Consider the following 18,673-nt stretch of genomic DNA (forward strand, 5'->3'; position numbering starts at 1 on the left):
TTGAAGCCATTTTTTCAGTGGCAGTACAAGATAGCATTATATGTGTCATAATTTATTTACTCCCTTGTTGATGAACAGTTAGATCATGTCTTTGCTGCTGTGGTTAATGTGAAGATGGATAGCACTGCACACAAATTGTTTTGTTTAAATGTATATTCCAGAATATTTCTTTAGAATAAAGCCCTAGATATTGAATTACAGAGACAAACAATTCAGAGACAATCTTTCTGGATTCCTTTGACATAGTTCCAGTGGCTTGCTAAAATACACCAATTGATGCTTTTATTGGCAGTGTTTCTCGGTATTCACAGCATTCTCCTACTTGGAAAATCTTTGTCATTAAAATTTTTAAAGATGGAGTTATATTTTACATACACTGACATGCACAGATCTGACATGTACAGTTTGACTCGTTCTCAAAAACTTTATTTTGAAATAATTTCTGACTTACAGGAAAGTTGCAAAAATAGTACAAAAAAATTCCCGAATATCATCTATCCAGATTCCCCGAATGATAATGTTTTAATTACACTTGCGTTATCCTACTCTTTCTATATCCATACATAATGGTTTTTCCCAGAACTTTTTGAGACTGAGTTGTGAACATATTGCCTTTTTACCTTTAAACACTGTGGTGTGTTTCCTAAAAATACAGATACTGTGTTATATAACTATGGTATAATTATTTAAATCCATAATTAACATTGATACGTTTACTAACCCCAGACCATATTCAAGTTGTGCCAGTTGTCCCAATGATATCCTTTTTAGTGAAAGAAATAAAAATGTATTCTCTGTGTTTCATAGTCCAGTCCAGGATCACAGGAGGCATTTATAATGGTCAAATCTTTCAGTCTTCATTAAAAATGAACAATTCTGTGGGCTTGTTCTTTTTTCTTTTTTTGTCTTATACGACATTTTGGAAGAGTTATTTGGAAAAGTTATATGGGTTATTTTGAAGAGTATAGGTCAGTTATTCCGTGGAGTGACAATCAGTTTGGGTACATCTCTTGGTTCCTCCTGATGGGATGAGGCTATGCCCCTGCAGCAGGAAGACCACAGAGGAGATGTGTCTTCTTGGTGGCAAAGGATGTCAGTTTGACCCTTTACTGGTGATACTAACTAAAAATCTTTTTTAAAAAAACCTTCTGGTTTCTGCCGCTGTCAGGTTACTATTTCTCCATTTCTAATTTTGTAAATAAAAAGTATATTGTGAGGAAATATTCTGGCATTAGATAAATATGCTGCTTCTTTCAAACCAACTTGCATCTGTACTAAGTAGTCTCAGTATCTGCTGGTAGTTCTTGCCTAGAACTGTCAGGCTGGTGATCTCTAATTCTGTCATTCCTTACATTTGTTAGAGGACATTCTACTTGAGGGACAAGCTTTCCTTTCTACCTCCTGTATTTATGAATTTATATCCACATGGAACCGTAGAGTCTTTTTCTATTTATTAGTAAACACTATTTATTAATAATAATTCTCTTACTATTGTTATTATTTTTATGCTCAAATTGTCTTGGATGCAGCCAGTTGGGAGTTCTGTCAAGCTGGGTTTGGTGTCCTTTTAGCAGATTCTCATCACTGTTTGAGTACTTACTTGCTTTCTGACACCACAGTATGTTCCAGGCTCAACTTTTACTTTTTCTGCCCTAACTCTGCAACCAGGCATTTCTTTTTTTTTTTTTTTAAGATTTTATTTATTTATTCATGAGAGACACCCAGAGACAGATAGAGAGGCAGAGACACAGGCAGAGGGAGAAGCAGGCTCCACGTAGGGAGCCTGATGTGGGACTCGATCCCAGGTCTCCCGGATCATGCCCTGGGCTGAAGGCGGCACTAAACTGCTGAGCCCACCCAGGCTACCCCAGTCAGTCATTTCTTTTACAAAGTCTGGTTGGTTTTAGTGGAGTATTTATAAGCCAAGACCTGGAAGCTGGATGTGTTCACTGTTTCTGTTTGTTCATTACTTCTAGATGTCTCAGTTGACAGATACAGGAAAGGCATGTTTTTGTTTACACACACAGACGCGTACATCTGTATCTATTCTTGTCTACCTGTACCACTGCATATATTAAAAATGAGGCATCTTCAAAAGGGAGGGACGCCTGGGTGGCACAGTGGTTGAGCATCTGCCTTTGGCTTGGGTCATGATCCCAGGGTCCTGAGTTCAAGTTCCACATTGGGCTCCTCAGAGGGAGCCTGCTTCTGCCTCCGCCTATGTCTCTACATCTCTCTCTGTGTCCCTAATGAATAAATAAATAACATCTTTTTTTTAAAAAAAATGAGACATCTTTACTGACACCTCTACTTTTATCCAGCACTACGGGGTTCACTGCAACCCCCTTTCCATATTGTAACTACCTTACCTGACAGGGAGAAGACTGTTCCCATCCTGTTCCTGTCCACAATATATTTTCCAGAATAACACATAGTATTTAACTCTAGAATACACATAGTTTTAAAATTGCTATGCTCCCATGCCACTGTGAGAAGTAAATCTGTTATACCTGAAATGGGCGAACTCTATGGTCTGTAAATTACATCTCAGTAAACCTATTTTAAAAATATTTGCTAAGGAAGTTGAATCTTTGTTTACATTTTTTTTTGTCTTTAGCCCAAAGGTATATAGTCAAAATGTTGTATTCAGAAGTTGCTGACGTTGATTCTACCTCCTTTTCAGTGTGTCCATGTCATATATTTGAAATCCAAATGGGTTCATTTATTGTGTTTGTATTCAAATTTGAGTGTTCTTCCAATCTTACTGATTTTATTAATTTATTTTTGAGAATGTGATATGTTAACAAAGCTCTAAAAGTCAAAATTATATAAAAAAGATATCCTCAGTTAAATGGCACTACTGACTGCTCTCTCCTATCCCATCCCCAACCTTGATCCATTCCACCCTCCTTTCCCACTCACTGAAGGTAACCAGTCTCCTTGGTTTCTGGTTTCTCCTTCCTTTCATTCTTTTCCCCTCAGGTAAGCAACTCTAAATATATTTTCTTGTTTTCCCTTCTTTTTTACACAAGAAGTGACATTGATACTGTTTTATAGTTTGTTTTTTTCACTTAATATTTTCTGAAGACTGCTTCATCCCAGTTAATAAGAGATGGTCCTTATTCCTTTTCACAGCTGTGTAGTATTTCATGGTTTGGATGCCCCATGTTTGAGTCAACCAGTCCTCTGTGTGGGCATTTAAGTTGTTTACAGTATCTTGCAGTTACAAATGGTGCTGTAATAAATAGCTTCGGCATATACCATTATATGTTAGAAGTTTATCTTTCAGGTAAATTCCTAGATAGAGGATTGCTGGGTCGAAAGGTGAATGCATTTGTAGTTTTCTTACATGTCACCAGATTCCTTTCCCAGAAAGCTGTACTCATTTGCATTCTGATTAGGAGTATATGTGAATGTTTATTCCTCCCTCCCCCAGCTTCACCAGCAGAACATACTGTCATGTTTTGCCACCAAGTATGTTGGTGTAATTTTAATTGCCTTTCTCTAGCTGTGAGTAAGGTTGAACATCCTTTGATATGTGTAAGGGCAACTTCAGAAATATATTTGGAGGAGGAGGTGAATTATCTGGTCATTCTCAGTCTGATTTTTAAATAATTCATTCATATGTTGGAGAGATCATCCCTTTCTCTTCAATGTGTTTTATTTTAATGTGGCCAAGATATACCAGTCTTTCCTTTTATTGCTTTTGGATTTGGGGTCACAATTAGAAAGCTTTTTGCTATATCCCAGTTATAAAAGGGTCTCATCAATATTAGAGTACTCAGATGGTTTGATTTTTTTTTTTAACTTTTTATCCCTGATCTACTCTGAGTTTGTTTTAATCTAATAAGGCTCTTTCTCCCTTCCCCACATGGTGCTTTTTTTTTCCTCTGAGTTTTTTTGGTGTGCCTTGGGTGTTTTCATTTTTTTCCATATTTTTACATATCAACTTGTCTAGCCCCCATTAAAAAGCTCATTGGTGTTTTTATTGACACTGCATTAAATGTGTAAATTAATTTACAGAAAAATGGCATTTTTATGATGTCGTATTATCCCATTTAGGAACAAGGTCTTTTCTTCTTTTCTTTTCTTTCTTTTTCTTTTCTTTTCTTTTCTTTTCTTTTCTTTTCTTTTCTTTTCTTTTCTTTTCTTTTCTTTTCTTTCTTTCAGATTTTTACTTATTGGGACGCCTGAGTGGCTCAGTGGTTGAACATTTGCCTTTGGCTCAGGGCGTCATCCTGGGGTCCCAGGATTGAGTCCCATATCAGGCTCTCTGAGTGGAGCCTGCTTCTCCTCCCTCTTCTTATGTCTCTACCTCTTTCTGTGTGTCTCTAATGAGTAAATAAATAAAATCTTTAAAAAACATAAACTTCTTTAAAAAAAAAAGATTTTTGTTTATTTATTCATGGGAGACACAGAGAGAGAGGCAGACACACAGGCAGAGGGAGAACCAGACTCCTCACTGGGAGCCTGATGTGGGACTTGATCCTAGGACTCCGGGATCATGACCTGAACCAAAGGCAGATGCTCAACCACTGAGCCATTCAGGTGCCCCAAGGACTGTCTTTTCTATTTGTTCAAGCCAACTTTTGGGTTTTCCAGGAGTTTTATACATATCTTTAGTTTACTCTTGAGCATTTATTGTCTTCATTGTTCTTAATGATGGGGTTTCCTCTATATCTCTAACTGCTTATTGTTTGTGTATCTGAAGGCTAGTGACGGCTCTGTGTGTTTACATGTATGTATTCTACTGGCAGTTTGCCAGGTTTCTTGAATCTGTAAATTTATGTATTTCATCAAATTTTGGGGATTTTCAGGCATTATCTTTGCAAGTACATTTTCTGCCTCATTCTCTCGTGCCTCTTGGAACCAGTAACTTACCAGATAGACCTTATGATATTATCCATGGCCATGGTGGCTCTGTTCTTTGTTTTTTAAATCATTTTTATCCCTGAGGCACATAGTTTATTTTCATTCATTTATTTTTACTGATATTTTTAAATGTTTTTCTGATCACTGCTTTGAACAAAAGCCATAGATTCTGGTGAGAACTTCCTTCATTGCAGTTGTGTTTTTCCTCTTCTCTATGAGTTAATAGATGCTATTAATAGCATTAATAGATGCTATTAAGTACTAAGTACTTAAGAGATGTTATTAATTTCCAGGCAAACAGGCCTTTTTAGCTTTTTTATTTTATTAATAATTTCTAGTACTACTACATTGAGATCAGAGTGTTGTGTATTTTTTCATATTATGAAACTTGCTAAAGTTTTCTTTATCCCCTAATATGTGATTTTTAAAAAACAGTCCATGTCTAGTTGAGAAGGTCTAAAATCCTCCTCTGTCACCAAGGTATAAAGTTTACTACATAGTAGTAAGATCTCTTTATTGATTATACTGTATATCCTTTCCTAAGTTTTGTCTACTTCATCTGTCTCACACTGAAAAAGGCAGATTAAAGTTTCCCTGTTCTTTGTGTGTTTCTGTTGGCGTCCCATTGCTCCTCCTGTACTTCTTATTTTGTAAAAATAGTTATGTTGTTTTTGTGCATATGCGTAGCTGTTACAGACTCATTGATTATGGCTCTTTGCATGAAGAGGTATCCTCTTTGTCACATGCAATGTTTCTAATTTGAATTCTGTGTTCTCTGTGTTCAGGATCACTACTCTTCCACCATCCAGGTCTGTAACATATACCAGTTCACCGAACTACCACATGACTATTAGTTATAGCACACCAGGTCACACTGCTGGCACGCATCTGATAAATCACTCAGTTATCACACATGGGATTCACTTTATTTTATTTATTTTAATAGATGAATGGGCTTGTTGGTGTAAATGGGTTGTTGTTGTTAAGGTTCTTTAGAGCAATTCTGTTGCTCCGTTGTTTTTTAGACACCACGTAAATAATCTGTTGCATTCAAGTTTTGTAAATAAAGACTGTTTCAAAATTACCGTACTAACATAAAGGAGTTTCTCTGTTCCCATAAGTACTATCATTGGGTTTTTTTTTTATCAGAATGTAATTGTTATACAATAAATTGCACATATTTTAAATATTCAACTTAAGGGATTTTGAATTCCCCACAATCAAGATAACATTTTCATCACTCTTAAGAATTTCTTCATGCCCCTTTGAAATCCATTCCTCTTTCCACTACAGTCTCCAGGCAACCGCTGGTCTGCTTTCTGTTACTCTAGGTTAGTTTGCATTTTCTAGAATTTTTTTAGAAATAGAATCATAGATGCAAATGCTTGGTTTCATTTGGCTTCTTTCGGTCAGCATAATTATTTTGAGATTTATGAGTATTGTGTGTTATTCTTTTTTATTGTTGAGTAGTACTTCATTGTATACCAAAAGTTATTCACTCAATCACCTACGTATGGATAGTTATTTGCAGTTTTGAGCTTTTAAAAATAAAGCTGCCAGGGTACCTGGGTGGCATAGTCACGTAATGGTCCAACTCTTGGTTTCAGCTCAGGCTATGATCTCTAGACTGAGCATGGGATCTGCTTTGAATTCTCTCTTTCTCTCCTTTGCCACTCCTGCGTGTGTGCTCTCTCTTTCTCTCTCTCTCTCTCTCTCTCCCTCCCTCCCTCCCTCCCTCAAATAAATCTTTAAAAAAATTTTTAAATAAAAAATAAATAAAAATAAAGCTGCCAGTAAAGTTCCTTCAAAAAGCTAAGCATCCACCTACTATCCAACCAGACCTTTATACAAAAAAAAAAAAAAAAAAAAAAAAAAAAAGGAATACAGGTGCACCTGGGGGCTCAGTTGGGTAAGCATCTGCCTTCAACTTGGGTCATGAGATTGGGCTGCACAGTGGGGAGCCTGCTTTCCCTCTCCTTTTGCCTTCCCCCCACCCCTGCTCATGCTTGTTAAGTGGCTCTCCCGTGCTTGCTTTCTCTCTCAAATAAATGCTTTAGAAAAAAAAAGGAATACAAATATCTACCCAAAGATTTATATATAAATGTTCATAACAAGTTTATTCATAGTAGCTCAAAACTGAAAATTATCCATAGTCCATCAAGAGATGAATGGTTAAAGAAACTGTAATCTATTCATACACTAGGTTACTACTTAGTAATAGAACAGAACCAGCTGCTGATACACACAACAACATAGATGAATCTGAGTTTTAGTGAAAGAATTCAAAGACAAAAGATTGCATGTTGTAAGATTCCATTTACTAGAAATTCTAGGACAGGCAAACTAATCTCTAGTGATAGGAAGTGGCTCAGTGATTACCTGGGGCTGGGTGTGGCAGAAGGATGTACTGCAAAGGAGCAGGAAGAGACTTTCAGAAATGTTGAAAATGCTCTGAATCAAATGTAACCATAACTCCACAGCCATGTACTCCATCAAAACTCACCACAAATACACACTTTAAAGTATCTTAATTTAATGAATCCTTATACCTTAGTAATAGTGTTTTTTAAGTGTCAGACACAACCAAAGAAATAAAGCAGGTAGTTTTAGTCTATTTTAAGGAAGATACTTATCATCCAACTTGGACTGCTCAATTAAGGAAAAGCTTGACCATGTGAACATGATTAAAATCCCAGAACAGATCTCATAGGAAATAAAAAGATGAATGAGATGAAGTTCCAGCTTTTGAAGACTGTAAAATTTTGAAGATATCAGAAATGTGCAAAGATCCAGACAAATGTTGAGAGAAAGCAGTAGTTAAAAACATCCCATCTTTCTCTGTGAGAAAATGAATTCCTACCAGTGTGACTAGAGTGACTATTTTCTCAGTTATCCTGAAGATGACCCAGCTAATGCCGTTTCCAGTACATAGAAAAGAAGTTGATACAGTGGATGCCGTTGGGCTTTAGGACTTAATTCTCTCACAGAATCCATTGAGAAAAGCTAGTAGCCTGAACCTTGCTGCCTAAATTAAAGATCTCCCTTTTGCTCCTTAAAAGCTGTGTAGCTGGAAGGTTACTTTGCCTCCTGGTGTCTCACTGTGAACTAGAGACAGTAGTGGATAGAGTTCTTGAGAAGAGTGAACTGAGTGAATTCTGTAAAGCACTAAACACCGTGCATGAACTTGTGCTCAGTACGCAGTCAGTGACCTATCACCGTTAGTAACCAGAATTGGCAATATTTCATTATCATTCCAGAAAGCTAAGTCCTCCAGTGATGGGTATCATGAGTGTTCAGAGTGAGCAGAGGAAAAAGACCTGACTGGGGATGTTGAGACACATCCTGGGAAACTTCTGAAAGTGATTGGTACTACAACTAGTTCCTGAAGATTGCCCAAGTACAGTTTCCATCAGAGAAAGAGAATTTCAGGCAGAAAAAAAAAAATTGAATAAAGACAACGAAAACTCAGAGCACATTAGGGGATATTAAGTAATTTGATTTAGGTGAAGTGTAAGGACCAGGATTAGTAATGCTGCTCGGGAAATCAGGGGACAGAACACTGAGGCCAAGCTAAGAATAGGTAGGTAGAGGAGAGGCCTGGATGAGTTTTGGTCGGTCCAGTGACATTGATTTATTCATTCAAGCAGCATTAATTGAGCAGTCATACTGTCCTGGGCATTGAGGCTGCAAAGATGAGTAAGCCAGCATTGGGTTGGTTTTTAGGTGTGTTGTCTGGAGCTGAATCAAGCTGACGTGTAGGTTAGCTCATCACTTGCCATTTGTTTTTGTTCTATTTTTTTAAGCTTTGTTTTTCTATTAATGTCAAGCAGAAACTATCTTATAGAATTATAGATGACTTAGTCCTGAGTATGGCACATAATCTTAAAACCAAGGATATCTTAGTTGCAGAAGGAAAACTCAGTGCCATTTTAAAAAGCAAGTGCATGATGATCTGGAGGTAGGGTTTGTGTTTATGTGTGCATCAGTGGGTGTTTGGAGTTAGTGGTTGGTACTTGTGTAAAGGATGAGATTAATAAGGGAGAACGTTTAGAAATAGTCAAAATCTCAGGAGGAGTACAAAGGGAAATGCAAATATCTTGGTAAGTACAAAAGATCCTAGTGGGGAAATATAATTTATTGACCACAGTTTTGTAAGTAGGTGGGAAGGAATTACAGTCCTAAACAAAGTGTCTGGATTCCACTTGGCAAAAAGAAAGATGACTTCACCAAAGACAGGAGGTAGAATGGGAGTGGAAGGTGGAAATAGAACTTATGTCTGAAGACCTCAGTATTAGCAAATCTAAGGGCCCATGCTACTTGCTGAGAAAGGTATGAGGGTAGTGATAGTGTGGTCTTGAGGAAAATGGAAATGATTTGAAACAGTGGCATAGTTAGCTCAAAGTAGGCCCAATAAGAGACAGAGGAAACATTTGGAGCATGTATGAAGGCATGGCATGATTTTATATTGAATCTGGATAGTCATCTTGCCTCTTTTATCTCTACCTTTGTCAGGACTCCCAAGATGGCCAAATAGGATACCCAGTCAGATTAGGTAGACAAAGGCAAATGTTCCTCAGGATAACATTGTAGAAGCCAAGAAGCAGGCTAAATGGGTCCCCTCACCCCGTTTGAGTTGTATGGTGAAGCAGCGTTTCACAAACATAAGAAAGGTCTGTACCTTTAAAAACAACTAGTAGAAGACTTAATTTTTATTAGTCTCATCTTGATGAATTGCTCACAACCATAAATGAAGTATAAACTTGAGCTTAGGAGCACTTAACACAACTATGAAACAGAAGCACTTCTGCATACTTTTTTAAAAAATCTACAGTGCTCACGAAATTCCCGTCACTGTCAGTTTGCTGTGCCGTGATGCATTTTTGCCCGAGTGTGACTGCTGCTTGGACCCCTGACGAGGTGCCCACTGCTGTGGCGTGGCTCTGAGCCTGGGCCACCTCCTGCCGTGTCAGCGCAGTTCCCCACTGCCTGCTCTCTATTCCCACTGCTGCCGGCTTGGTGCCGTTCAGTCCTCTCTAGGTCTGAATGTGTCATCACCACCGTGTCTGACTCTCTTTACTTTTCACTCTTACACGGCAACATGGGATTTTTTTGTCAAGGTTAACAAAATAAAATCACAGAATTTTTAAATTTCCTTAAAGAACTCATCCAAGAATACATCCTCGGATTCCTGAGATGATGTCCTAGTGTTTGTTCCCCTCAATCCTCAGACCCTATAGCTGATGGCTTGGCTGGCCATGGTCAGTCACCTGGGGGCACTTTTTCTATTTCGTTATTCCGGTGAAGTGAAAAGCATCCGCAGGGTTCCCTGCATATATAAAAATTTCAAATGTAATCTAATAAATAAACCTAAAGTGGTAGGAAGACACCAGAAGATACTAAGTGCCAAACCAAAAACCTATGAACTTTATTCACACCCCAGGGTGGCCTGAGGGGGTGGTAGGAAATGGAGAACAAGTGTGGCTTGCGTGCTGCTCTGCATTTATGTCTGTGTGCATGTCTTGCCAGAGAAACCCTAACCTAGCAAACACACTGTGGAGGATAGCACATGAGGGAAATCATGCCAGAAAGGAGTCCTAACAGACTCCACCATTTGGGGGGTACCCATCATGCTTATGCTGGGTATTTTATATGCACTTTTTTCCTAATTCTCATAATCACAGAAAACAGCTGTTTGTCCTATCAGTGTTGTCATTGCATTTCTACAGACGAGGCAGCCATGGCACAGAGATGTTCCTGCTTTTCCAGGATCTTATGGTTCTCACAACTGAATCATGTTTACCTCTAAAGTCGTGCTCCTTCCCCAAAACCATCCGGTCTCTACGCTTCATAAATCCATCTGGGATGTTAGCACCCTCTGAAATTAAATTACTGGTTTTTCTTAATTACATGCCTTTGAAAATCATATGTAAATTTAGTAAAAGAAAAAAAATACAGATTTTTGCTTTTGGTGAAACGAATGTTGAAGTCAGAAAGCCAGGATTAAGAATATATGCTCATTGCCAGAATGACTTCAAAATATGTTATTTCATATCTCAACTGCAGTGTTTTGTTTTGTTTTTTTAATAAAACAAATGTCAGTACATGTTTCCCATACCTCAGAGCTGCTGAGGATCAAAAGATCTTCAAGATTCACAAAAGATATGTTAAATTCACTTGTGATCTAAAAATCATTACCCCAGATGGCAAACATTTGTTATTATCTCATTGAGGGTTTCTTGCCTGCAGTTCACTCTTATTACCTTGCTGTTTCTTCCTCAGCAGAACAGGAGACGTTGGCTTTCCCTCTTGTAGATTAAGCATTCTCAACTGGAGCACAGATTGGTTCCTGGGAGAAATCACTCCTTTAGTGTTTCAGGCATATATATATTTATATATATACACACACACACAGCGTGTAAACGGACATGTAGGTAGTGAATCTGTGGTGGTAAAATTTCATAGAAAGTGATGAAAAAATTCTATAAGAAAGGGTTGGACAATAGGGACAATGATGCAAAAAAGGTGGAGAAATAATACATGGACAGTTTTCTTATCCCACCATCACACTGACCATAACTTAGCAATGTGTCTTCCCGTCTTTGCAAGAACATGACTCTCTCTGTTCAGTCTTCCATTCTGTCTGTCCTGGTCCCTTCTCTTCTGTAACTTGTAGTTCAAGGAAGATGACCTTGAAAATACGTAATCTAAGGATGGCTCTTTATTGTAAATCTTCATGTGTTCATGGGGAACCATAAAGCTTAGAAATGGAGAAAGGATTTTAAGGGCTCTTTTTTTTTTTAAGATTTTACTTATTTATTCATGAGAATAAATAAGAAAGAGACATAGGCAGAGGGAGAAGCAGGCTCCCCACGAAGAGCCTGATGCAGGACTCGATTCTGGGACCCAGAGATCATGACCAGAGAAAAAGGCAGACTCAACCACTGAGCCACCCAGGTGCCCTTGAAGGGCTCCTTTAAAGCTGATAAAGTATGTTATGTCTTCTCTTCATGATCCGTCCTGCAGCTGTGGCGGGGGGGGGGGGGGGGGGGCGGAACAAGTGGCACTGGGCCCTTGCATATACAGTCTCAGCCCTGCTCCTCTGCCTTCCCAGCCAGCCACCTGCCCCAACCCACAGGCAGTTCTCCTTGTTCCCTTGAAGTAGGGCTTCGTCAGACCACAAATGGTCAGATCATAATCCTTACTGAGGTTCAGCTCACGTCTTCAGAGAGAGTAGAGCACACGCAGCAGGGCTGGCCACACCCGTCATGTCTGTGTTCTGTGGGGAAAGATGATCATAAACACACATTACAAACCCAGTTACCAGGCTCTGTTGCAGCACTCAGTTATGCTACAGTACGTAATCGTTCAAATCACTGATAGTCCTTCAGAATCTTATTCTCTTAGAAATAACAGAAAAGTGTGTTCTTCCTCCTGAAATGGTTTCCATGGGGCCGATTTGTTCATCCTTTATATCTGAAGTACTACACATTTGATAGCCATTTTAAAAGTGTTTAAAAAGCGGGATCCCTGGGTGGCGCAGCGGTTTGGCGCCTGCCTTTGGCCCAGGGCGCGATCCTGGAGACCCGGGATCGAATCCCACGTCGGGCTCCCGGTGCATGGAGCCTGCTTCTCCCTCTGCCTGTGTCTCTGCCTCTCTCTCCCTCTCTCTGTGTATCTCATGAATAAATAAAATATTTAAACAAATAAAATAAAAAAAAAGTATTTAAAAAGTAATAAAAACGAAGGACTTTTAAGATATGTCTGATTTCAGAGATCACACTTCGTCCTTGTTTACAAAAAAAAGTCATTTTAATAATCAAGATTTATTAAATTGGGCTTAATTATTGTTATTGAAATTTACTGTAACCATTTGCTAATTATTTAAAGATACAATTTTTGTCCCCTAGTACCTATATATATTTTTTATTTAAATTCAATTAACATACAGTGTATTATTAGTATTTATTATTAATTTCAGAGATAGAATTCAGTGATTGATCAGTCTTATGTAATACCTGGTGTTCATTCCATCACGTGCCCTCCTTAATGCCCATCATCCAGTTACCCCATCTCCCCACCTCCCTTACTTGCATTACTTTCCTAGAGTTAAGAGGAAACAACTTACAGTTTGTCTCCCTCTCTGATTTCATCTTCTTTTGTTTTTCCCTCTCTTCCCCTATGATCCTCTGTTTTGTTTCTTAAATTCTACATATGAATGAGATCATATAATAATTGTCTTTCTCTGACTGACTTATTTCACTTAGCGTAGTACCCTCTAACTCCATCCACATCATTGCAAATGGTAAGATTTCATTTTTTGTTGGCTGAGTAGATATATATATATATATATATATATATATATATATATACACACACACACACACGCGCACACCCCACATCGTATTTATCCATTCATCTGTCAGTGGACATCTGGACTCTTTCCATAGTTTGATTATTGTGGACATTGCTGCCCTTCGGGTCACTGTGTTTGTAAAGATAACAATATTTTTATAGTTTTAGAATTTTAAAAGGGGTAATTAAGGATCACATACATATTTTACTGAAGGCACCCGAGTGGCTCAGTGGTGGAGCGTCTGCCTTTGCCTCAGGTCCCCAGGGTCCTGGATCAAGTCCCTCATCGGGCTTCCATAGGGAGCCTGCTTCTGCCTCTGCTTATGTCTCTGCCTCTCTCTATGTGTCTCTCAGGAATAAATAAATAAAATCTTTTAAAAAATAAGTATTTTACTAAAAATATGGTACCCTTGGGGAAACTTTAGGTGTGACCTGGACTGACATTTTTCTCCCTAAATGTATCCAGTCTGGTTGCCCGCTTCTGCATGGCTTCTGTGACAGTGGCTCAGGCCTTGTGGAGGCAACCCCAGTGAGCCTGTATCCCTTCCATGAAGGGCTACTGGAGGGCCTATTTCAAAGTACCAGGATGTGGGAGGTGAAAAGAAAAGGCATCTTCTCTCAGTCCAGTATCGAGAATGCTACAGGAGAACCACAGCTCAGTATTTAGCAATCTGTTTGCTGTTACTAATTATTGTATCCAATCCCCTTTGGAGCCTTTACGCTGGTGAAACATTGCACAGTTGGTAATATTCTCAGGTCTGTGCTTACCACAGTGCAGCGTCATCACAACCATATCTTTTTTATCAGCAGCTTTGTGAGCATATATTGAGACTGCCAAGTTTTTGTGTAGGTCCCTTGAGCCGTGTTTGTTTCTGTTCCGATTCCCTGAAGCCCTTCCTGGATTATTCCTAGTCTCCAAGCCATACAGTTTTTCTCACGCTTATTAAATATCTATGCTTGGAGTAGTGGGAAAATTGACCTGATTTATGGAACTCTCTTTCATACAAAAACCACTCTTTTGAGTTTGTGTACACACAAACAGTGTGGAAGCAGATTTATCATAGCCAAAGTGACTTTAATCACCTATCATTGGAAGTTAAATGTCCCTCATGGCAGTAGAGCCAAATGACACTAAAGATGATGTAGCACATGTAGTAAGGAACAAGGATGAATCTACTGAAAGCGGTTCATGTGGTTACTTTGGGCTTCTTTTACTCAGAGAGAATGCAGGTGTCGTTCCTCCCTTCATCGCTAATTCAATTCCAAAGACATTATGTGGGGCAAAGCAGCCGCCATATGGGAGTGGGGGCAGCAACCCAGGGGAAGCTCTCAGAGCCCATTTGGGGTGAGGAGATTTCTGCATAGAGTTTGTTACAGCAGTGATAATAGTAGGATGAACCAGGTATCCACAGGTGGGGTGGCAGACCATGGGAGACAAGATTCTCACTCTAGGAGAAGTGGGTTACAATCACATAAAAGAGACAAGTGGAGGAAGAACCTTTGGCATTGGATTGGAATTGGAAGCATCAGGGTGAACTTCTGGTTTTCAGCATATATATAAGTAAATGTACATACTTAAATATACATCTGTTAATATAGAGAGACATAAATATGTGTGTACTTGTATGTTCACACACATAAACTCACAGACATGTTCCCTAACTTTTACAGAGGAGGCCTGGGAACACCAACACCCTAATAGCAATGAGTACACCTGCTGTTCAGTCCTTGCTTCTCAGCGGAGCAGGAAAAGTAAAAGATGAGCCTGGAATACCTTGTACCAGAAAGTAATAAAGTATGCAGAGAGTAGATCGTGACATAAAAAACTGAAGCCAGCTTGAATGGACTCCCTCTGGCCAAATCTGGAATAATGTGAGCAATGGTAAGAGCAGGTTATCACCCACTGAATAAAACAGGAATCCATTAAGTCCATGGTGATAGAAATAGGTACCATAAACCAGATAAAGGGGATTCTTATGGTCAGATGTGCCACTAATAAACATAGAAGGAAGAACGATAGAATTTTCAAAGTCACCATTGTGTGACTGTCACAGTAATAAATAATTCAACCCCACAAAGTAATTAATTACAAAAAGAAAAACTAACTTTACAGTGAGGAAACTTGGCCAATACCATCTTAATCAGTTCATCAAAATAAATATTATCAGTTATAAGACCAATTGCATTTGTGCAACACCCAGTAGGATGCAAAGAACACATCACCACTTCTGTGGTATTTCTGCCAAAAATGCTCGTGCCATAGCCTGAGTCTGATCATGCAGACACACCAGACAACTCAAATTGAGGGCAATGCTGTGAAGTAACTGGTCTGTCATCTTCAAAATTTTAGAGAGACTGAGGAACTTTTCAGAAATGCATACTAAAGAGAGGTGAAATAACTCAGGGTCCTATGTGATCCTGGTGTGGATCCTTTTGCCTTAAAGTATGTTGTTGGGACAATTAGTGGAACATGAGTGAAATCTGTGGATTAGATGGTGATAAATCACTGTTAATTTCCTGATATTGATGGTTATATTGGGGTGTTATGGGGAAATGTCCTTGATTGTAGGAATAACACACCAGAGACTTAAGGCAAAGAGGTATCCTGTCAGAGCCTTCTCGCTGATGGTTCAGGAAAAGTAAATTTGAAGCTATTTCATATTTTTAAAAATAGCAAAATAAATGTTCTTTCAGGCATATTCACCACTAAAGAAATTATTATTTTCTCTCAAAACTAGAGATAAGACTATAAACCCACAGCAAGACAATGTGTTTCCTTATTGAGATTTTTTTTTATATTTATCAGATATAAAAATAATAAGCTTACAGAGAATCATGAGTGCTTGTGTGGCTCAGCTGGTTAAGCATCTGCCTTCAGCTCAGATCATGATACCAGAGTCCTGGAATTGAGTCCTACATTGAGCTTCCTGCACCACAGGGAGCCTGCTTCTCCCTCTGCCTGCTACTCCCTCTGCTTGTGTACATGTGCACTCACTCGCTCTTTCTCCCTCTCTGTCTCTCTACAAAAAAGAAAAAAAAAAAAGGCTTACTCTGATCCTTAAAAGAGAACTGTTTTGTTTTTTAACATACACAACACACACACACAGCCAGTAAAAAAAAAAAGTTGAAGTGGCTGGTATAGCTCTGTGTCTATTCAGTTCTCTAAACTTGTGGCCTAAACACAGTTGAGTATGGTTTAAAAGCAGTACGCTGAGAAAGAGAATATGAGGGTTTACTGTTTTTGTTGTCCTTTTTGCAAAATAATTCTTAATTCTTAATTAGAAAGTAGGCTCTGGAGCCAGGCCACCTGTTGGGAGTCCTGGCCACCATGTAGAAGATAGTTGACCTCCAACAAAAATAGTTGATTTTTCTAGGCCTCACTTTTCTCATCTGTAAATTGTGGTAATGTTGAACTCCCAGGCCCAACAGCAGGACAGATGAGGTGACCTATGAAAAGCACTTAGACTGGGGTACCCTGCGAGCACTAAGTAAAGTTGGCTGCTGCTGCTCTCATTTCAGGAAAAGGAGAAATGCTTTTGTGAAAGCATTTTAGGATGGTTATGCCAGCTTTCCTTCTCCCTCCCCAGGAGTACAATTACTAGGATGCCATAAAATTTGTGGCCTCTGCTGTAAAAACCTGTCCCAAGATCAAACTAAAGCCTAGAGATGGAGGATATTCTAGAAGACAGCAAGCAAGTATTGAAGTGCAGTAGGAGAACGACTGGTTAAGCTCCAGACCTGCCATATAGAAGCGTGGTGACTTTGACTTTGGTCCTGGTCTGTAAAATGGCTATAATGTGCCAATAATCATAGATCAGAAGGGGCTCTTGGGGTGAAATGAGATAAACTTCACCAAACTGCTAAAGAGGTCACTGACCTAAAGAATGTTCTCAAAAAGCTATGGTTACTTTGCCTGCTCCTTTAAAGACAAAGAAACAGTGTAGAACAGAGGCCTCAGGATCAGAAATAGTAGCAGAGCATTGGAGCGCATTTTCAAGACGTGTGATAAGCTCAGCATTGTTTGTTCCTGCGGGCGTGTGGACTCTCAGCCCTGGGCTTACATTGCTTCAGAAGAAATTTCAGTTGACAAGAGCCATGTCATGTGTTGTGTAATCCCATTCTCAGGAGACGCTGGAGAAGAGTAGATAACTATCTTTCTAGAACAGTCCGGGTTTAGTGCACACCAGCGCCGGAACCAGGGACAAAGGACAGAATCTTCATCCAGCCCCCTTCTGTGTCTCAGTGGTGAAGGCAATACTTGGTTTCCTGGCTTTGAAAACGTGGCCTGTCTTTATCCCTTAGAAGGCATGTCAGATGCACATTCAAGATGTATGTGTATGTGTATATTTTCTTTTGAAGAGAAAATGTGCTTCCTTTAGAGAACATTTCATCTAAAATTAGTGACTACTGGGCATTGATTGAGGACTTCTGTAGAATTTTGAGCATAATGAAAACAAGTTTTCCCATTGCGGCTTCCCCTTCTTTAATTCATTCGCTCAATCATGCAACAAGTATTTATTGAAAACTAATATTCCAGGCACTCTGCTGGATGTGGGCTCTTAAAAAGTGAACAAAATGTTATCCCTCATGGAAGAGGATTCCATCTGCTGCTCTTACAACCTCTAATGGGTTTTCTGGAACCCTTTGCAATAGAGCATACTTTGAGCCATGTTTTTAAAAATCAGCTTCTTCTGGCTCTAGCTGCGGGTAGATATATATCTGATACATATGAAAACAGGCTTGTCTCCACATTTGCCTGGAGGTGCCGTACCTAGAGACGTCCTTCCAGCAGCATCCCTCGCACCCAGTGGACAGCAGTCTGTGACTTGCAGGAGAGGTGCCCGTCGCCGATAGCTCGATAGCTCGTGTGAGATTAAACTTGGGCTGGCCGCTGGTTGAATCGGCTGTGAAATAGAAGCTCTCTTGCTCTGCCTGCTTTTCGTACGTGGGAGGAGATTTTTCCTTAGAACAATCATGGCGATGTTAACTCTGTCAGCCGACTAGCGGCACAAAGGAAAACTGCTGCTCAGGTCCAAATTGGTGAGGGCGGAAAGCTGCAACTGCAGTACGTTTCCCTATTACAAAGAGCCCTGGCTCTGCCAGGAAGAGCCGGACGCAGCGAAAGGCACGCCACGGAAGAACTTTGGTAGTTGGATGCCTCTGCTGTTGGCAGTTATGCTGGTAGCATGTTTATTCAGTGTGGTCCCTCTGCTGCGAGAAGACCCGCTTCCTTCTGATGCCCTACACTGCCGTTTGTTTAGCTGGAGAACTTAATGAGTAATGAATGTGCTCGTCTGGCTGATAGAAAGTATTTCCACAGCCTGCGGGTGTGTTTATAGAGAGCCGGAGAGAGACCACAGGCAGCAATTTGTCTTCTTAGGTATCAGCAAAGTCTTCTCTTTTAACAACTACAGGATTTATTTTTAACTGCTTGACTCAGTGTTTGTCA

The 18,673-nt window shown here is 39.4% G+C and overlaps 1 protein-coding gene across 4 annotated transcripts in view; it reads left to right on the forward strand.

The window, feature by feature from the left end:
• MRTFB (myocardin related transcription factor B) overlaps positions 1 to 18,673 on the forward strand; it is a 190,555-nt gene that overhangs the window by 97,312 nt on the left and 74,570 nt on the right. The gene's annotated exons all lie outside the window — the stretch shown is intronic.

Source organism: Nyctereutes procyonoides, unplaced genomic scaffold (assembly GCF_905146905.1).
Source record: "Nyctereutes procyonoides isolate TBG_1078 unplaced genomic scaffold, NYPRO_anot_genome, whole genome shotgun sequence".
In the NCBI taxonomy this organism is placed as follows: domain Eukaryota; kingdom Metazoa; phylum Chordata; class Mammalia; order Carnivora; family Canidae; genus Nyctereutes; species Nyctereutes procyonoides.